Below are 21,324 nucleotides of genomic sequence, written 5' to 3' on the forward strand. Positions count from 1 at the left end.
CTTTATACACTACTTGGCCTTTTTTCTCTTGCAGGTTTTAATAGTTTTTACTTTGTCCTGCATGTGTAGGGCTTTGATTACTATGCAGCAATGGCCTTTTCTTTGGTGTTGTAGCAAAGGGATTTTCTGGTACAATATACTAGGTGTTCTATAAGCTTCTAGTACCCTTATAGGCATGTCCTTCTTAGGAATTTTTTCTTTTATGATTTTGTTAAAAATATTCTCTGGACCTTTGAGTCGAGATTCTTCTTCTATTCCAAATGTCTATCTTAGGTTTGGCCTTTTCATAGTGTCCCAGATTTCTTGGATGTTTTATGTCAGGAAATTTTTAAATTTAAGATTTTCTTTGACCACTATATCTATTTCTTTTATTGTATCTTCAATAACTAAGATTCTCACTTCCATCTCATGTATTCTGTTGGTGATGCCTGAATCTGTAGTTCCTGTTCACCTCACTAGAATTTCCATTTCTAGAATTTGCTCAGTTTGTGTATTCTTTATGTTTCTATTTCCCTTCTCACGTCTTGAACAGTATTATTCATTTCCTTCCACTGTTTGTTTTTTCTTGGCTTCGCTTTCTTTAAGGGATTCATTCATTTCCTCCATTTCTTTGTTTGTCTTTTCCTTGATTTCTTTCAGGACCTCTATCATCTTCATAAAGTTGGCTTTAAGGTCATTGTCTTGTGTTTCCACTATGTTAGAAGACTCAGGGCTCAGTGTAGTGCAATAGCTGGGCTCTGGTGCTGACATATATCCTTGACTGTTGTGGACTGTGCTCTTATGCTGGCATCTAGGGAATCTAGGTTTGCAGTGAATATATGAGTAGGTGCCAATTTCTGACTTCTATCAAGATGATCATCTGGCATTAATTGTACTTATGTGCTATAATTCATGTTCTTATTTGCATATGGTTTATCTCTAGATTTACAAACTTTCATCTTTAGAGTGAAGCCAACTTGGTTATAATGTACGGATTTGAATTCATTATGCATAAATCTTGAATTCCATTTGCAATTATTTGTCTCTTTTTTCTTTTAATTTGGGAGTTCTCTTTATAGTATTATACTCTGGTAAATGTCACCATTATCCTAACCAAGATCTACTTGACAATTTGTGGTCATTATTATCAGTTTTATGAAATCAGCACCCTCATGATTCAGTACATACACATCTGCAATTGCCCCTTCCTTTTACAGAATCGTTCTCTTTATGCAATGGCCTTCTGTATCACCCCTGACTAATTTTGGTTTGACATGTAATTTATCAAGTATCAGAACAGCTATGCCAGCTTGTTTCAGCTACAATTTGCTTGATAAACTATCTTCTATCGTTTTCCTCTCCTGTTGGTACTGTGGAGACAACAAATGACTGGCCTAGTTTTTTAATCCAGTCAGCTATTCTGCATCATTTTAGTGGTAGATGAGGCCATTCACCACTTAAGGTTATTATCGGGAGAAGTCATTCATTCCTGCAATTTTACTGTTTTTATTTATTCTCTGGCTGGTTGGGAATTATTATTTTCTTTTTCTTTATTGATATAAAAATATGATATAGCTTCTGCCTCATGTTCCATCCCTAACAATGCTGCCTCCTGCTTCCTCTTAGATGGTAATGATCCACTGTTGGGTGTTTTTATAAATTCAATCACTTCTGCATTTCTGTTTGGACCCTGTACATGATCACAACTTCTTTGCTGAATTTGTCCTCTATGGTTTTCACTTTCTCTTCCATGTCACTAACCTGTTTCATCCAGATGTTTCATCTGCTTCGCTAACATTTTCATCCAGATGCTGGGAAGATTTTCTTACTTCACTCAATAAGATTCTTAAATATTTTTAATATTTATTTTTACTATTAATTATGTATGTGGGAGGGTATGTGCCCATGAATGCAAGTGCCCACAGGAGTCCAAGATGTCAGCTCCTTCTGGAGCTGGGTTACAGGCTGCCTGATATGGACGCTGGGAATCCCACTTAGGTCCTCGGGACGAGCAGCATGTGTTCTTAGGCACTCAGGCATCTCCAGCCCGCTAAAATCTTTTCCTAGCCTCTTAATCATCTGGTTTCGGTTATTAGAGAGTTGTATACTTTTGGAGGAATCATGGTGGTTTGATTTATCATACTTAGTTCTCACCTGCGCTTTCTAATTTTCCTTTGTATTGTGTTTTTTTTTTAGTTGTTTATTTTATACCAGTCTTCATGATGAGTTGTCGTCATTTAGGCTGACAAGCCCCTGTTACAAGCAAAGTTTTTTTTTTTTTTAAACAGTCTGACAACAGGAACAGCATGCTTGGCGGTTGCTGTTTCACACAGAGGAAAGTACTTGTGAGCTTCAATGGCACAGTTAAGATTTGAAGCCAGAGGTGCTAGCATAGCACTACAAATGAGAAATTTAAACAACACTAGCTAAGTGACAACACCCTTGTCCCTCCCCCCTCCCCTGTCTTTCTCCTTTTACTCTAACTCTTTTCACCATTCCACCTTTCCAATCAGAAAAATAACTGGCCCACCTCTTTCTTTCTTTCTGAAGACCTCTGAGTTATAACCTTCTGTTAAGACTGAGCTGGACAGAGAGGAATCGCAAAAATGCCTGAAAGAATCGCAAAAATCCCTGAAAGAATTCCAGGAAAACATAAATAAACAAGTAGAAGCCCATAGAGAAGAGACACAAAAATCCCTGAAAGACTTCCAGGAAAACATAAATAAACAAGTAGAAGCCCATAGAGAGGAGACACAAAAATCCCTGAAAGAATTCCAGGAAAACATAAATAAACAAGTAGAAGCCCATAGAGAGGAGACACAAAAATCCCTGAAAGAATTCCAGGAAAACACAATCAAACAGTTGAAGGAATTAAAAATGGAAATAGAAGCAATCAAGAAAGAACACATGGAAACAACCCTGGATATAGAAAACCAAAAGAAGAGACAAGGAGCTATAGATACAAGCTTCACCAACAGAATACAAGAGATGGAAGAGAGAATCTCAGGAGCAGAAGATTCCATAGAAATCATTGACTCAACTGTCAAAGATAATGTAAAGCGGAAAAAGCTACTGGTCCAAAACATACAGGAAATCCAGGACTCAATGAGAAGATCAAACCTAAGGATAATAGGTATAGAAGAGAGTGAAGACTCCCAGCTCAAAGGACCAGTATATATCTTCAACAAAATCATAGAAGAAAACTTCCCTAACCTAAAAAAAGAGATACCCATAGACATACAAGAAGCCTACAGAACTCCAAATAGATTGGACCAGAAAAGAAACACCTCCCGTCACATAATTGTCAAAACACCAAACGCACAAAATAAAGAAAGAATATTAAAAGCAGTAAGGGAAAAAGGTCAAGTAACATATAAAGGGAGACCTATCAGAATCACACCAGACTTCTCGCCAGAAACTATGAAGGCCAGAAGATCCTGGACTGATGTCATACAGACCCTAAGAGAACACAAATGCCAGCCCAGGTTACTGTATCCAGCAAAACTCTCAATTAACATTGATGGAGAAACCAAGATATTCCATGACAAAACCAAATTTACACAATATCTTTCCACAAACCAGCACTACAAAGGATAATAAATGGTAAAGCCCAACATAAGGAGGCAAGCTATACCCTAGAAGAAGCAAGAAACTAATCGTCTTGGCAACAAAACAAAGAGAATGAAAGCAAACAAACATAACCTCACATCCAAATATGAATATAACGGGAAGCAATAATCACTATTCCTTAATATCTCTCAATATCAATGGCCTCAACTCCCCAATAAAAAGACATAGATTAACAAACTGGATACACAACGAGGACCCTGCATTCTGCTGCCTACAGGAAACACACCTCAGAGACAAAGACAGACACTACCTCAGAGTGAAAGGCTGGAAAACAACTTTCCAAGCAAATGGTCAGAAGAAGCAAGCTGGAGTAGCCATTCTAATATCAAATAAAATCAATTTCCAACTAAAAGTCATCAGAAAAGATAAGGAAGGACACTTCATATTCATCAAAGGAAAAATCCACCAAGATGAACTCTCAATCCTAAATATCTATGCCCCAAATACAAGGGCACCTACATACGTAAAAGAAACCTTACTAAAGCTCAAAGCACACATTGCACCTCACACAATAATAGTGGGAGATTTCAACACCCCACTCTCATCAATGGACAGATCATGGAAACAGAAATTAAACAGTGATGTCGACAGACTAAGAGAAGTCATGAGCCAAATGGACTTAACGGATATTTATAGAACATTCTATCCTAAAGCAAAAGGACATACCTTCTTCTCAGCTCCTCATGGTACTTTCTCCAAAATTGACCATATAATTGGTCAAAAAACGGGCCTCAACAGGTACAGAAAGATAGAAATAATCCCATGCGTACTATCGGACCACCACGGCCTAAAACTGGTCTTCAATAACAATAAGGGAAGAATGCCCACATATACGTGGAAATTGAACAATGCTCTACTCAATGATAACCTGGTCAAGGAAGAAATAAAGAAAGAAATTAAAAACTTTTTAGAATTTAATGAAAATGAAGATACAACATACCCAAACTTATGGGACACAATGAAAGCTGTGCTAAGAGGAAAACTCATAGCTCTGAGTGCCTGCAGAAAGAAACAGGAAAGAGCATATGTCAGCAGCTTGACAGCACACCTAAAAGCTCTAGAACAAAAAGAAGCAAATACACCCAGGAGGAGTAGAAGGCAGGAAATAATCAAACTCAGAGCTGAAATCAACCAAGTAGAAACAAAAAGGACCATAGAAAGAATCAACAGAACCAAAAGTTGGTTCTTTGAGAAAATCAACAAGATAGATAAACCCTTAGCCAGACTAACGAGAGGACACAGAGAGTGCGTCCAAATTAACAAAATCAGAAATGAAAAGGGAGACATAACTACAGATTCAGAGGAAATTCAAAAGATCATCAGATCTTACTATAAAAACCTATATTCAACAAAACCTGAAAATCTTCAGGAAATGGACAATTTCCTAGACAGATACCAGGTATCGAAGTTAAATCAGGAACAGATAGATAAACCAGTTAAACAACCCCATAACTCCTAAGGAAATAGAAGCAGTCATTAAAGGTCTCCCAACCAAAAAGAGCCCAGGTACAGACGGGTTTAGTGCAGAATTCTATCAAACCTTCATAGAAGACCTCATACCAATATTATCCAAACTATTCTACAAAATTGAAACAGATGGAGCCCTACCGAATTCCTTCTACGAAGCCACAATTACTCTTATACCTAAACCACACAAAGACACAACAAAGAAAGAGAACTTCAGACCAATTTCCCTTATGAATATCGATGCAAAAATACTCAATAAAATTCTGGCAAACCGAATTCAAGAGCACATCAAAACAATCATCCACCATGATCAAGTAGGCTTCATCCCAGGCATGCAGGGATGGTTTAATATACGGAAAACCATCAACGTGATCCATTATATAAACAAACTGAAAGAACAGAACCACATGATCATTTCATTAGATGCTGAGAAAGCATTTGACAAAATTCAACACCCCTTCATGATAAAAGTCCTGGAAAGAATAGGAATTCAAGGCCCATACCTAAACATAGTAAAAGCCATATACAGCAAACCAGTTGCTAACATTAAACTAAATGGAGAGAAACTTGAAGCAATCCCACTAAAATCAGGGACTAGACAAGGCTGCCCACTCTCTCCCTACTTATTCAATATAGTTCTTGAAGTTCTAGCCAGAGCAATCAGACAACAAAAGGAGATCAAGGGGAAACAGATCGGAAAAGAAGAGGTCAAAATATCACTATTTGCAGATGACATGATAGTATATTTAAGTGATCCCAAAAGTTCCACCAGAGAACTACTAAAGCTGATAAACAACTTCAGCAAAGTGGCTGGGTATAAAATTAACTCAAATAAATCAGTTGCCTTCCTCTATACAAAAGAGAAACAAGCCGAGAAAGAAATTAGGGAAACGACACCCTTCATAATAGACCCAAATAATATAAAGTACCTCGGAGTGACTTTAACAAAGCAAGTAAAAGATCTGTACAATAAGAACTTCAAGACACTGAAGAAGGAAATTGAAGAAGACCTCAGAAGATGGAAAGATCTCCCATGCTCATGGATTGGCAGGATTAATATAGTAAAAATGGCCATTTTACCAAAAGCAATCTACAGATTCAATGCAATCCCCATCAAAATACCAATCCAATTCTTCAAAGAGTTAGACAGAACAATTTGCAAATTCATCTGGAATAACAAAAAACCCAGGATAGCTAAAGCTATCCTCAACAATAAAAGGACTTCAGGGGGAATCACTATCCCTGAACTCAAGCAGTATTACAGAGCAATAGTGATAAAAACTGCATGGTATTGGTACAGAGACAGACAGATAGACCAATGGAATAGAATTGAAGATCCAGAAATGAACCCACACACATATGGTCACTTGATTTTTGACAAAGGAGCCAAAACCATCCAATGGAAAAAAGATAGCATTTTAGCAAATGGTGCTGGTTCAACTGGAGGGCAACATGTAGAAGAATGCAGATCGATCCATGCTTATCACCCTGTACAAAGCTTAAGTCCAAGTGGATCAAGGACCTCCACATCAAACCAGACACACTCAAACTAATAGAAGAAAAACTAGGGAAGCATCTGGAACACATGGGCACTGGAAAAAATTTCCTGAACAAAACACCAATGGCTTATGCTCTAAGATCAATAATCGACAAATGGGATCTCATAAAACTGCAAAGCTTCTGTAAGGCAAAGGACACTGTGGTTAGGACAAAACAGCAACCAACAGATTGGGAAAAGATCTTTACCAATCCTACAACAGATAGAGGCCTTATATCCAAAATATACAAAGAACTCAAGAGGTTAGACCGCAGGGAAACAAATAACCCTATTAAAAAATGGGGTTCAGAGCTATCAAAGAATTCACAGCTGAGGAATGCCGAATGGCTGAGAAACACCTAAAGAAATGTTCAACATCTTTAGTCATAAGGGAAATGCAAATCAAAACAACCCTGAGATTTCACCTCACACCAGTGAGAATGGCTAAGATCAAAAACTCAGGTGACAGCAGATGCTGGCGAGGTTGTGGAGAAAGAGGAACACTCCTCCATTGTTGGTGGGATTGCAGACTGGTAAAACCATTCTGGAAATCAGTCTGGAGGTTCCTCAGAAAATTGGACATTGAACTGCCTGAGGATCCAGCTATACCTCTCTTGGGCATATACCCAAAAGATGCCTCAACATATAAAAGAGACACGTGCTCCACTATGTTCATCGCAGCCTTATTTATAATAGCCAGAAGCTGGAAAGAACCCAGATGCCCTTCAACAGAGGAATGGATACAGAAAATGTGGTACATCTACACAATGGAATATTACTCAGCTATCAAAAACAACGACTTTATGAAATTCGTAGGCAAATGGTTGGAACTGGAAAACATCATCCTGAGTGAGCTAACCCAATCACAGAAAGACATACATGGTATGCACTCATTGATAAGTGGCTATTAGCCCAAATGCTTGAATTACCCTAGATCCCTAGAACAAACGAAACTCAAGACGGATGATCAAAATGTGAATGCTTCACTCCTTCTTTAAATGAGGAAAAAGAATACCCTTGGCTGGGAAGGGAGAGGCAAAGATTAAAACAGAGACTGAAGGAACACCCATTCAGAGCCTGCCCCACAGGTGGCCCATACATATACAGCCACCCAATTGGACAAGATGGATGAAGCAAAGAAGTGCAGACCGACAGGAGCCGGATGTAGATCGCTCCTGAGAGACACAGCCAGAATACAGCAAATACAGAGGCGAATGCCAGCAGCAAACCACTAAACTGAGAATAGGTCCCCCGTTGAAGGAATCAGAGAAAGAACTGGAAGAGCTTGAAGGGGCTCAAGACCCCAAAAGTACAACAATGTCAAGCAACCAGAGCTTCCAGGGACTAAGCCACTACCTAAAGACTATACATGGACTGACCCTGGACTCTGACCCCATAGGTAGCAATGAATATCCTAGTAAGAGCACCAGTGGAAGGGGAAGCCCTGGGTCCTGCTAAGACTGAACCCCCAGTGAACTAGACTATGGGGGGAGGGCGGCAATGGGGGGAGGGTTGGGAGGGGGACACCCATAGGGAAGGGGAGGGGGGAGGGGAGTGTTTGCCCGGAAACCGGGAAAGGGAATAACACTTGAAATGTATATAAGAAACACTCAAGTTAATAAAAAAAATAATAAAAAAAAGAAAATCTTAGAAAATAATAAGCCATAAAAAAAAAAAAAAAAAAGACTGAGCTGGGAGAGGAAAACTTCCGGGATTGGAAGTTTTCAACCAGAAGACTGTGGTCGTTGGTCTCCATAATCAATGTGGTTGTATTTAGGCTTGCGTAGAAACTTGCCTTTATGTATATCTATGAGAACTTCCAGGAAGGCTTCAATGAAAAAGGAAAACCACTCTGGATGTGGTGACATCATCTCAGGGGCAGTGCTGTTGAACTCAGTAAGAGGGAAAAAGCAAACTGAGCACCTCGTGCTCCTGTGGCCACACCTTCACCATGATGGACGACATCTTCTCAGCCTGTCAGCCGACATGAATCTGCCCCTTCTCAACTTGCTTCTTGTCAAGTATAATTTTACAGCATCAAGAATTATAACTCACAGAACAACCTTTGACACTTTCATGCTTTAAAGCAAGTCGATCACTGAACAGAAATCATTTTATCACTGAGAGCAACTGGAAAGTTTCGTACCTAGTTTGATATCCAGGGACCAGGAAGAGAGATCTGATGATCAGGGTGAAAGGAACGACAGAAGGAGAATTGGGACCTTTCAGTGCATTCCGTGAGCCAGTTCTGTTTCAATGATTCAAATTAGGACCTGGTCTGGGATTACATGCATTTCAATTAATTTTGGGGAATAATCTCAAGAGGGCATTTTTTCTATATTATTTCAGATTTGAAAGAAGAAAAGTTAGTTGAGTAATCAATATGAAGGTAGCAAGTTGCTTTTATTTTATGCTTTTATTCACTGGCATTGACTTACTCAGATCTTGCCACGCACGCAGTAGTTGGAAGTCTATGAATAGTACCATACCTCACAGAGAAACAAAAGTCTGCAGTTAGCTTCTGTAGGAACTGGGACAGGGGATAACATTTGAAATGTAAATACATAAAATATCCAATAAAAAAGTAAAAATAAAAAAATTTAAAAAGACCCTGACAGCAGAATTTCCATATGGGAACACTTGGTCAAAGAAAATAAGTTCAGGTGAGAGCTAGATTGAGATTAGAAGACAGAGCAAAAGAAAAATAGCCCCCGAGGAAGCCGAAAATGTTGACATGCTCTAAGAGTTAGGGCCCTACACTGCAAACACATATCAGTATTAATCAACAGAAACACGGACAGAGCAGTGAGCAGACAATTTTCCGAAGAGAAAATAAAGATGGATGACAAATACACATCCGACCTCCTCAGCCACCCGGGAAACACAAACTAAAACCCATGTGGTAGCACCAGCGTAGGCTGTTCTGAGGAGCAAAGTCATAAAAGCCGCCACTAGAAAGTATGTGAGGAAATGAGAGATCTCCCTCACACAGGGCTGTGGGGGTGGGAAATGGGAGAGTCACGCGGAATCTGCACCATCAACTTAAGGACACCCATTCCCCCACCCAGCAATTCCACTGTGGCATGCTAGGAAACTGTTATGCACCTAAACTTCCTTGCACATGTTAGAAACTGTGTAGCTACTTACAAAATTTTAACAAGTCACAAGTGGAAATACTTGAAAATGTGTAATTTTGAGCGATTACGAGAACAATTAAGTCTCAGAATTTTTCCAGGACTAATTCCAGGAATGCCTAGGGTCACAAAACCTGCAATACTCAAGTTCTCTGTCTAAATGGTCTAGTGTTTTCCTATGGCCTATACACATCTTCTCATGTACTTTTAGTAATCTAGACCACCTGTAATGCCCAGAGCAGCACGACTGTCATGTGCATCTGTGCCACACTACCATGGTCAGGAGACAAGAATGAGTGAAAGGGGCCTGACTTTGTTCACTACCGACCCAACTTTTTCTCAAATATTTTCTGCTTGAAGTTGTTTGATTACATGAACAGAGAACCCAGAGATACAGAAGACTGACCGTTCAGCTAACTATCAGGGAACTATTGTCATCTATTTCCCCTTCAAACAATCAACCATCTCCTTTTAAAACCTGTATTTCTGAGATTTTAATATACTTACATCATCCCCTTCCCTTCCCTCCCTTCAAGCCCTCCCACACACCACGTACTTGCTCTCTTTCAAACTCACGGCCTCTTCTTTCATTGCTGTGTTGTGTGTCTGTATGTGTCTGTATGTGTGAATATGTCTGTGTGTGTCTATGTGTGTATGTGTGTCTGTATGCATCTGCGTGTGTGTTCATGTGTGTGTCTTGTGTATGTGTGTGTGTGCGTGGTGTCTGTTTATGTATGTGTCTGTGTGTATATGTGTGTGTGTTTGTGTATCTGTGTCTGTGTTTGTATTTGTGTATGTGTGTGCATGCACACATTTCTAAATGTTACCTACTTTGTATAAGATTACTTTTATATGTTTTCAGAGCCAACCATTCACAAGTTATTTTTATTTTATTTTATTAATAAGATAAATTTTCCCATCTCCAAGAGGATCACACACACACACACACACACACACACACACACACACACACACACACACACACACACACACACCGCCAGGCTTCCCTACTCCCTAGGACCTCAAATCTCTCCAGGTTTAAGTGCATCTTCTCTCGCTGAGACCAGACCAGGAAGCCCACTGCTGTATATGTGTTGGGAGCCTCAGACCAGCTAGTGTATGCTGCCTGGTTGGTGGCTCTGTGTCTAAGAGATCTTGGGGATCCAGGTTAGTTGAGACTGCTGGTCTTCCTATGGGGCCGCCTTCCTCCTCAGCTTCTTCCAGTCATTCCCTACTTCAACCACAGGGGTCCCTGACTTCAGTGGTTGCCTGTAAGTATCTGCATCTGTCTTAGTCAGCTGCTTGTTGGGCCTCTCAGAGGGCAACTATGCTAGGCTCCTGTCTGTAATTATACCACAGCATCAGTAATATAATATATATATATATATATATACATATATATCGTGTGTGTGTGTGCATACATGCATGCATTTCTAAATGGTACATACTCATTCTGCATAAGATTACTTTTATATGTTTTCAGGGTCAACCACTCACAATTTATTTATTTTAAAAACCCTCAAGCATCTCTTCAATGTTCTGCTTTTCCACTGATTTATCTTAATGTATTTATGTTTGTCTTTTATGTATTACTCTATTATATCTCTATTGTAAAAATCCACACGTAGTGAAATTTATAAAATTTTGTTTTCTTGTAACTAAAATAGTTAAGATTAATTTTCCATACTTAAAAATTATCATTAATTTTTAAGTAGCAAATAAAATATCACAAATCCTTTTAAATTAATTATTGCTAAATTACTGTTTGCTAGTAGAAAATGCATTACAAACAGTAATAAGCAATTATTAAATATATAGTTTTATCATAAATTAATCTTTTAATAAAAGCAATAGTCAGCTGATGTTTTTCGTTCAGTTTATAGACTCAGTAATAATTATTCTTTATTTCTGAAATAAAACAGAGTTCACTGCAAATTAAAGGCAGATAAAGGGAAAGTGGCTGGTATGCAAGGCTTAACCATAGTGCATTAGTGGGATTTTTAAGGAGCAGAAAATAATATAGACAACTGTTTATATAAATCAAATAAGTACATGGTAGCCATGAACAAATGAAAAGAGGTGATAATTAACCAGGAACGGGAGAGCTGAGTCCAAATAAAATATGTGTATGAACTTATAATATCCAAATATTTTTCTCAATGTAAAAGAAATGTTTCTTCTACAAACCTGAATAAACACTCAAGAAAATGTAAAACATAAGCTCATTTCCAATATATTTCTTTTATTCAAAGTGCGATGTTAATGTATAGGAAGTAAACATAGATATCTCCATATGTTTCCCTATTTAAACCTGAAATAATACAAGTGGGTCAACACAAGAGCCTAGTGACTAAGAGTGGCCTCTTATTCTTCAGTGTAGGATATTGGTGCTCAAAGCTGCAGTTTCCCAGCATGTCTTCTAGGGTGATCAAAGACCAAGACATCCTCAAGAGTCCCTTGCATAGGTGAGATATGATACTAGTGCACTTCAAAGCTCCTCCATACTTTTTTATGTGTTTTAATCTCAGATGATTCAAGGAGGTTGTGTTCTTTGGCAAATGGGAGACAAAATAAGTGAAATCATACACTTAAACCAAAAAAGTCCTAATCTCCAGTCTACAAAATATTTGAAATTAAAGCATTTGTAGGTCAGCCTGCCACTTCTAATTCCATCAGGATATCCGGATTATAAATCAGGATTACATGTGTGTACCTACACACACCTATACATATGTAAAATGTGCAGATATACACACATATTGGGGTGGGGAGTGAGAGCGTCATTCAATTTCCACCAAAAAAAAAAAAAAGTAATTGTGTTCTGTTGTTAAAATGACGTCTTGCTATGTAGCCCTGCTGGCTTCAAATTTGCAATCCTCCTACTTCATTCCTTCAAGTGCTAGAACTGCAATAGTGAACCACTTTGCTGAGTAACAAATACTTCTTGTTATCAGTATAAAAGATGGTGAAATGGCGAGGTAATATGGAAAGCTCTCTAGAATAAGCTACTGAATAAGTCTCTCCAACACTAATGAGACTAGATGAGAGGAAATGTGACCAGTGGACTGAAGCCCAGGGGAGAGCTACTGAAAGGCTTTTTTATCTCAAGTCTAGCTTGCATCCTCACTCTATACTCTCAAACCACAAGGTGGGGTAAGCAGACAAACAAGTGGAACTTCCCAGAAGCATAAGTGGCCATTAGTGTTTTGCTTTTCAAAGGCATATGGTATGACAGTTGACTGGCGTAGGCTTTCATGGTCAGGTTGCTAAGGGTAACGACCTATTGTTTTTAGCAACTTCTCTAGGTAGCAAAATGAATTCATGCTTGGTGATAACCAGCAAGGATAGTGCTTTAAGCAAATCGTTAAATAAACCAATAAATCGGTGTCTAATAATTGGTCTTTTCTACCACATTCTACTTCAAAGGTATATGTGATTTCTTGGGCACATCACTCGTAGAACTTGGAAACTGGCTACTTTAAATCATCCAAATTCAAACTCTTCATGTTTGGGTGTGTATGTGCACATGTTTAGTAGGTAAGTGTGTATTGAGGTGTGCATGTGCATGTAAATAATTAGGGAGGGGCTAGGTGCATGCACTCTAATTTGAAGACCAGTGCTTTAAAGCAAAGCTTTCCAGCATGTCTGCATAAAGTGGCTAAGTGTGTTGCTTTCTCTGGCCTTTAAGGTGGCCATATTATGGAATGAGGTGATATGAGAGAGGCTGGTAAACAGATAGAAATCATTGGTTAGTCCTATATGGAAGCGCCCTTCACTTGTATTAATATATCCAGAGTGGCACAGCCATAAATGCTTGCAGCAGTATTCTTTATATTACAAGAAGCTGGCAGTCAACGAAATCCATGAGAGCAAAGGCAAAATTGCAGTACATTCAATTAATCAAATACTATAGTGGAATTAAAATGGATGGACTTGACCTAGGTCTCCCAATATAAAGAAGTCTCAGAAAACTAGCAATAAAAAATGAATGCATGTTTGGATTGGTGATATGATTCATCAGTTAAGAACACGGGGTCCTCATTTAGAGGACCTGGATTTCATTCCCGGCACCCTCATGGTGGCTCACAGTGATCTGTGACTCCAGGTTCAGGGAATCTGACTCCCTCTTCTGGCCTCTGTAGGTACCTGGGATACAGATGATGCCAGATACACATTCAGGCAAAACACCCACACCCATGAAAATTACAAAGAAGAGAACAAAAGGTATGCTGCAGAAGGCTACACACAGTACGGTGTGTGTAAAATGTATACTGACACAAATTTTAAGGCACAAATCTTTTATGGCAAAAACTTTAAAGTGGCGATTACAAAACGTTCAGGAACATGCCTGCCCCCAGGGGAAGGAGGAGGAGAATGAGAAAGTCACCACCTCTAACAAAAGCTACAGGAAAAGGCCCTCAACTCCAGCCTTCTCTTTTAAGAAGTTGATGAGACAGAGTGGTGTCACAGGAAATAAGTGGGTTTTACAGTGTATCCTCTTCCACTTGTTCAAAATGTCACATTTAAGAGTTCTATTTGTTTCATAATGATGGTGATTCTGGAATTCCAGTTATTATCTCCTTTAAGGAAAATCTGGCTTTCCTTAATTGTCTTTATCAACAATAAATAACACACACACACACACACACACACACACACACACACTCACACACTTTCTATGGGGAAATGGAAATAAAAACATACCTCTGTTTCTGATAGCCAATTTTTCTTAAAACCCAAGACCCTGATAGAATTCACCTTATAATGTTTTTTTTAAAAAATTGGTTTCATCCAAAAATCTGTGCTTTAAATGATCCAAATGGATGAATGGGCATCAGGCCAAATTTTGCTTAAATTTATTCAATTGAGTAAACCCATTATTTTTGCCAATATTTTTAAGTTTGCTGCAATTCAATTTTTAGGAGCCAAGAGATCAAGCAGCATGAAGAGTAATCTCTGATTCACACACCTAGAAATAGTCTCAGGTGTTAATTTTATTTCCAATTCTAAAATAGAGTCAAACATTTCAAACCAAACCATTCATGAGGAAGTTGATGGAATAATGAGATGGCTCAGAGTTTCCTTAACTAGAACTGCTGTCCTGTGTCAGGATCACACCCAAGCTGCCTCACAGACTCACTGAACTCTGCAAAAACCAGGAGCTGTGGGCAGCTGGCCAAATTACCCTGACAAGTCTCCACCATTACCTAATTACCCTCATTCATTTTCATTCTATAAAGCTATGGAACTCCCTCCGTTCTCTACACTAATGATATCAGAAAGGCGACCTGGCTTGAGTCACACGGATTGTTTGTATAAAAATACACTTTGAGCTTCAGGGTTCCCTGGTAGAATCTGTGGGTGAGCAACTGTAAGGTTTACAGAACGCTCCGTCAATAGACTCCTGTCATACTATCTGAAATTTCCATCGAGTTATCCAGGTTCCAATATTGATTTGGAAAATTGCTTAGCACACAGTAACTATGTGCCTTGTATGAAGAGGGGGTTTCCTGAGGGTAAGAGAAGGGGCACAGGACAGGTCAGTTTGGATGAAGAAAAATATAGAAAGTTATACATTATAGCAGTTGTAACTAAGGTTCTTCAAGAGAACAGAGCCAACAGGGAGGCTGGTCTAGATGGGATGGGAAAGAGGATGGGGTGGGGGTGGGTAAGTTAAGAAATTCATTATGAGGAATTTACCCATGTGATATAGAGACTGAGAAATCCCACAAACTGTCCACAATACGCAGAGAGAGATAAGTTCAATAGTCGAAAAGCCTAACTCAGAGGTAAAGAACATCCTAGTTACAAAGTCAAGAAGACAGCAAATTCCTTTTCCTTTCTTCTTTGCTTAGTTAGTTCTTCAGACTTGGCTGAAGCCTGCTCATATCTAGTGTGCCATTCAGATGCTAGCCTTGGAAAGATCCTCACATACACAGTCCAAAACAATGTTTAGACAAACATCTGGGCACTGTATGTCTAGATTGTCCAGACTTACATTTAAAATTAACCACCACAAGCAGCTGCAATAGAAACTTAACCAAGAGAAACCACTGGGTCACCAGGTGCTTAGAAACAGAGACATCGAATCCTGGAGTAAAGAAGCAGCAATCGTAATCTCCACTCCTTTAAAGGGATCAGAGACATAAACCTGCCCTAGGGTGTTCAACACCACTTCACATGGGGACAGGTATCTGGAGGCCCAAAAGTAGGTTCCATCAAGGTCCATCTGCAAATTTTCAGGCTCACAAAGTCTGGCAGCCATTCCTCTGGATTAAAAGAAACATAGGAATAAAGGAAATGATAATGGCTGATAATACACAGATATTTTCCCTGTCTCTGTCCCTGACTCTCTCTGTCTCTCTGATTTTCTCTATCTCTCTTTGCTCTTTTTCTCTCTACCATGACTTCAGCCTCACTTTGTATGACAAATAGACTTCAGACTTAAGTCCCTATGCCTATAAGGCAAGCATGTTGTTGTAAAAATATAAAAAATAAAAATGCTGTCTTTATACCCCACTATATCTGGCACCGCAGTGCCCCATGGTATATGATAGATATCTTAAAACTCAGTCAGCAAAGCCTCTCGCCTGCTTTGCTCCATCCCATATCACACTGTCGAAGGCCTCTCTCTGAGCCCTCAGCAATCTGTCTACCTATCTAGTTCTCAAGGCAGGTTTCCATGCCAGAAACACACATCCCAACTCCGTGGTGGTCCAGACAGTCGCCCCACACTCCATTACACTTAAATCTACACATGAAAAAATACACAACATGATAACCTTTGGCCCAATTGATAAGATATAATTGCCCACCTAAACATACAAAGCCCAGTACTATCCATCCCTTAAGAATATTAATAACAACTGTAAATACACAGAGTGGAATCTTAACGTCACTTTTCATGTTGTCTACTCTACCTCTCCTCTCTCTCTCTCCTTCTTTCTGTTCCAGTCTCCTCCTCTTTCTTCAAACTTTTCTCCTGCCCATCCTTCCTTCTCACCCAATCACAGGCCTCCTTCTATCCTGTACCTGCCCTCACCTGTACTTTATAAATTAAATGGGGAGAAGGTTCTGGTAAAGTCATGTGAGTCCTGAGTACATGACTAGGCAGACATCCTTGAGGCAGCAGAATTAGCATCAAAATACAGATAACCCCAGGGCAAACCACAACACTAGTGCATCTTTCCTCCTGTTTCTCTCAGCAATGGAAGTCTGGCAAATAGTAACCAAACTGCATTTTGTGACATAGAAAGGAAGATATAATAAAAAGTATCCATCAGCTGACAGATCAATGTTTCTAAATACAAGCTAATGTCCTTGGAATCCCTTAGATTCAGTTCCTTCATCCCTAACACACAGACAATAGCCTCTTAGAATTCTTGGGAGGATTATTAGAATAACCGATGAGTAATACACACTTAACACAGTGTCGTTAATCATTGTCATAAAATATACAATAAATATCGGTAAAACTGAAAGTGTGCACCTTGTAATCATTCCATACTTGATGGCTAATATCCAATGCCTATTTCACAAAGAACTGATCGCTTTGCTATGGAAACAGAAATGCAGTGCATTGGTCTTTTGCCTGACTCCATAACCAGCGACGATATTAACTATTAAATGCAAATAATCTCTCAACGATGTGGGAATTGGCCAGATTTTCCTGTTGTGAATTTGTTTAAGAAAGTTGTTGCCCTGACATTCACTTTAACAAACGCTTTCCTTCCTCATATGACTCCCTTCACTAATGTCAAACTGCTTGTTCCTCATCCCTCTGACCAAAAACACAGTACATCCCACATTTGCTGGCCACATACAATTTAATAGTCCACAGTGTCTTTCCAATAAGACTTCACTTCACAGGGTTTCTTTAAACCAGTGAATACACAAGAGTCTGGAGGAAATCTACACTATAATGTCCATGGAGAGTTCAAGAAAGCTTCCAACGTGACTGGAGTAAGAACATACTGCTGAGCTGACTTTCCTGTTAGGAAACTTTCATATTAGAATGGCCTCATCCCAGAATGCTTTGCAAGCTTAGAGTCCTGTACAAGGTATTACACTATAGTCATCTCTACACGGGGATACCTGCTAGGCTATCCCCAGTCAGTCACTGCTCACTTTCAGTGAAAACAATGGCCTGAAGATGAATTAACCTTAATATAAATACAAACAGTAAATTAATCCAGTGGCTGATTTATTTACCTTATGCTAATCTCCAAAAAGTCACAAATAAACCAAGATTTATTTAACACCGCACCTCAATAGCTGAGTAGTTAAATGATATATCTTAAAACTTCTATGATAATCTGGCTACCTCCCAGCCCCATCCCATGATACTTGCATATTATTATTAACCTGATTCTTAGGACTCCTTCTTCATTGTTACAATTCCTCCATCCTCCCGATGGATCTGACTTCAGTGCTTCCTCTCACTAGTGGACATCCCACCCTATTCTCTCTCTTCTGCCCAGCCATTGAGGAATCAGCATTTACTGACAAGGCAGAGAATAAATGGTACGAACTGTTTACACAAACTTGAGACGGGAGATTTTTGATATAAGCATTACAATGCCATGTCTGAATTGAAACAAGATACGAGGACCTGGAAAACAGCATTTGAATAACCCAAGGGTAAACTTTACATAGCATAAATCATATTATGCCTACAATCATCAATTTAAGATATATATATATACACATATATATATGTTTGTTCTGATCAAATCTACTGAAATGTGTTTTTTGTCTAAATTTTAAAAATCCTATCTTTATATTGTATGCTTTCTTAACTCCAGTTTTCTTATAATTCAGTTTTATTCTTCAACCACAAAGCATTCACTTCATCAAAGACAGTTTACAAAGTGCTGGTACATGCCATTCTCCTTTAAACAAATGCAGACAAAGCAGCTCATGAAGTGCAACTTCTCACCTGCAGCAGAATGCAGATGGAATCGGACCGCCCAGGGGAGTCTTCAGCTCTGTGATTCTCTACAGTTCTAGTGATGTCTAGTTTTCCTACAGGTGTAGGTACCATTCACTTTGCTGATTAATCCAAAAACATTTAGATCTACAGCTGGCTTCCTCTCTTACTGTGAAATGGTGTGGGCTCATAGAATAAAGAGCATTTTAATAATAGCCTAATCAAGATATAATTAAGAAGGGTAATTGGGTAGCAAAAGTATTCACAATACACATCAAAGATAAACTACAGATATTTTCTTACCACCTGCTGTTCCCCCCCCAAAGCACAGGTGTGATTGATTCCTTTTTGGCATAACTTTGATCTCCAAACCTACTTCTGACAACTGACAACCTCTTGCTCCTTCCAGTTCTCACCAGACTTGTGTTTCCTTTATGTTTTAATAGATAAACACGTCACACCTGTTGGCGGATTACTATTTCCAAAATTGCAACCCAACTGCAAATTTATCCAAGTTTTCTCATGTTACCCGTGTTAAAATATTGGTTCTTTTTAAAGATTTGTTTATTTTATTATGTGTATGTGTGAGTTTTTGTATGTATTTATGTATGTATATATCTATCTATACATTTGTATACGTACATGCACCCCATTCACGTAGTGCCCTCAGAGGTCAGAAGAGGGCATCAGATCCCCTAGGATTGTAGTAGAAGAATGTTGTAAGCTGTCATGGTAGTGCTGAGAATAAAACTTGGGTCCTCTCCAAGAGCAGTAAGCTCTCTCAAACACTGAGCATTTCTCTAGCTTTAGAAATTGTTTAAAAGAATGGAGGTTTAGGTAAAGTATCATGTGTTTCTAATATGTAAAAAGTGCTGAGTTCAATCCCCGGGACCATAAGAAAGAATGAATGAAAAGAAGAGACAAACAAGCAAGCAAACTTTTTTTTCTTTTTAAAGTGTAGACAATGCCAGCTTAAAGAGCCACCCATTCACATAAATTCCAGGCTATGGGAGCTGGATGCCCTGAGTTGGTTCTCAACGGATAAATGTTTGCACATAATATTGAACAAGTCGTTTCTCACTTTAAGCTTAGAATAAGAAATGACATTGCAATCTGTGTTTCTAGGGTATTTCTGAAATGTGCTGACCCACTGGAAGTTTCCAAATGGCTTCTTGGTGTACTGTTAACAACCATCTGGCTAGCTATAGATAAACAAGTTTCAACATATGGGCTATAGCGCATGCACAGCTCTGCTCCACCAGTGCAGAAAATTGAGAAAAGGTCGCTCTCTTGATATGAGTATGTCAAGCAAAACAAGTGGCACCGAGCAGTGGAGGAACCCTGAGAGGAGCAGAGGAGAAGAGGAGCATTAACCATGGTCCCTTTCCTGCTCCTCACTGGGCAGGCCACAACATCGAAAGTCTCCTCACTTCTTGCAAAAAAAACCCTTTAAAGTGTCAAATTGACTCTGGTTCTCCTCTCCTTCCTCTCTCTTCCTCCTCCCCCTTTCCTTCTCTCTTCCCATTAAGAAATACACATGACTATATAAGAAATACTCAAGTTAATAAAAAAAAAAAAGAAATACACATGACACCCCTAGCACATATCTGTTCCCAGCATGTTGCTCAATAAAAAGGGCATATGGGTTGTCTTAGTGTTCTACTGCTGTGAAAAGACACCGTGACCATGACAACTCTCATAAAGGAAAGCATTTAACTGCAGCTGGCTTACACCCAGAGCTTTAATCCATTATCACCAAGGCAAGAAGCATGGCAGCAGGCAGGCAGATGGGGTGCTGGGGAGGTAGCTGAGAGTTCTGCATCTGAATCAACAGGCAGCAGGAAAAGAGACACTGGTTCCCTCTTGAGCATTTGAAACCTCAAGACCCACCCCCCAGTGACACACTTCTTCCTCCTAATAGCGCCACTCCCTATGAGCCTATGGGAGCCATTTTCATTCAAAGCATCGCATTGGGAATGAACATAATGGGGGAGACACATGTCAGGTGAACAATGAAAAGTAGGGAAGCTATCCTGGGCAGGGTGGGGCATGTATAAAGGTCCTAAGGTGGAAAAGCCATCAACTGTTGACGACGATTCAAGGCTTGAAAACACTTATACTCCTTTGATTGAGAACTTGAATGATAATTAAAATGCTAAGGGAAAAACTTCTATCCAGGTGGGAATCCAGACAATGATTGTATTTGCACAAACTATTTGAGGAAATGACCCAAACTCTTAACTCAGACTGGTGAGCCCACGCCCACAATCAGTCTAATAAAACTAGATAAAAATACAATTATCAAATACATACACAGGCATCTCTTGTACAAGACACCGTGGAAGTGCCTGGAGAGCTATGTATGAGTTCTGTATTCTCCAGCTTCCAACCAGCACAAGAAAGCTCTGAGTAGTACTAGAGGTTTAATATTTACTAAATAAAGCTAAACACAGAGGCCACAGTGCTGTAGTGTCTCTTACAAGTGCTTCCCTTCCCAAACATGGTTTCCCAATGCTCAGTCTTGCCAGACAACCACAGCTGATCCCCTGAAGTGAGAAAAAAAAAAGATTAGTCATCACACCATGTCTTTCTTGAGCAAGTCATAAACTATACAGAAAACGTTTACCTCAATAATTTCTCTCAGTTCT

Source organism: Rattus norvegicus, chromosome 1 (genome assembly GCF_036323735.1).
Source record: "Rattus norvegicus strain BN/NHsdMcwi chromosome 1, GRCr8, whole genome shotgun sequence".
Classification (NCBI taxonomy): Eukaryota; Metazoa; Chordata; class Mammalia; order Rodentia; family Muridae; genus Rattus; species Rattus norvegicus.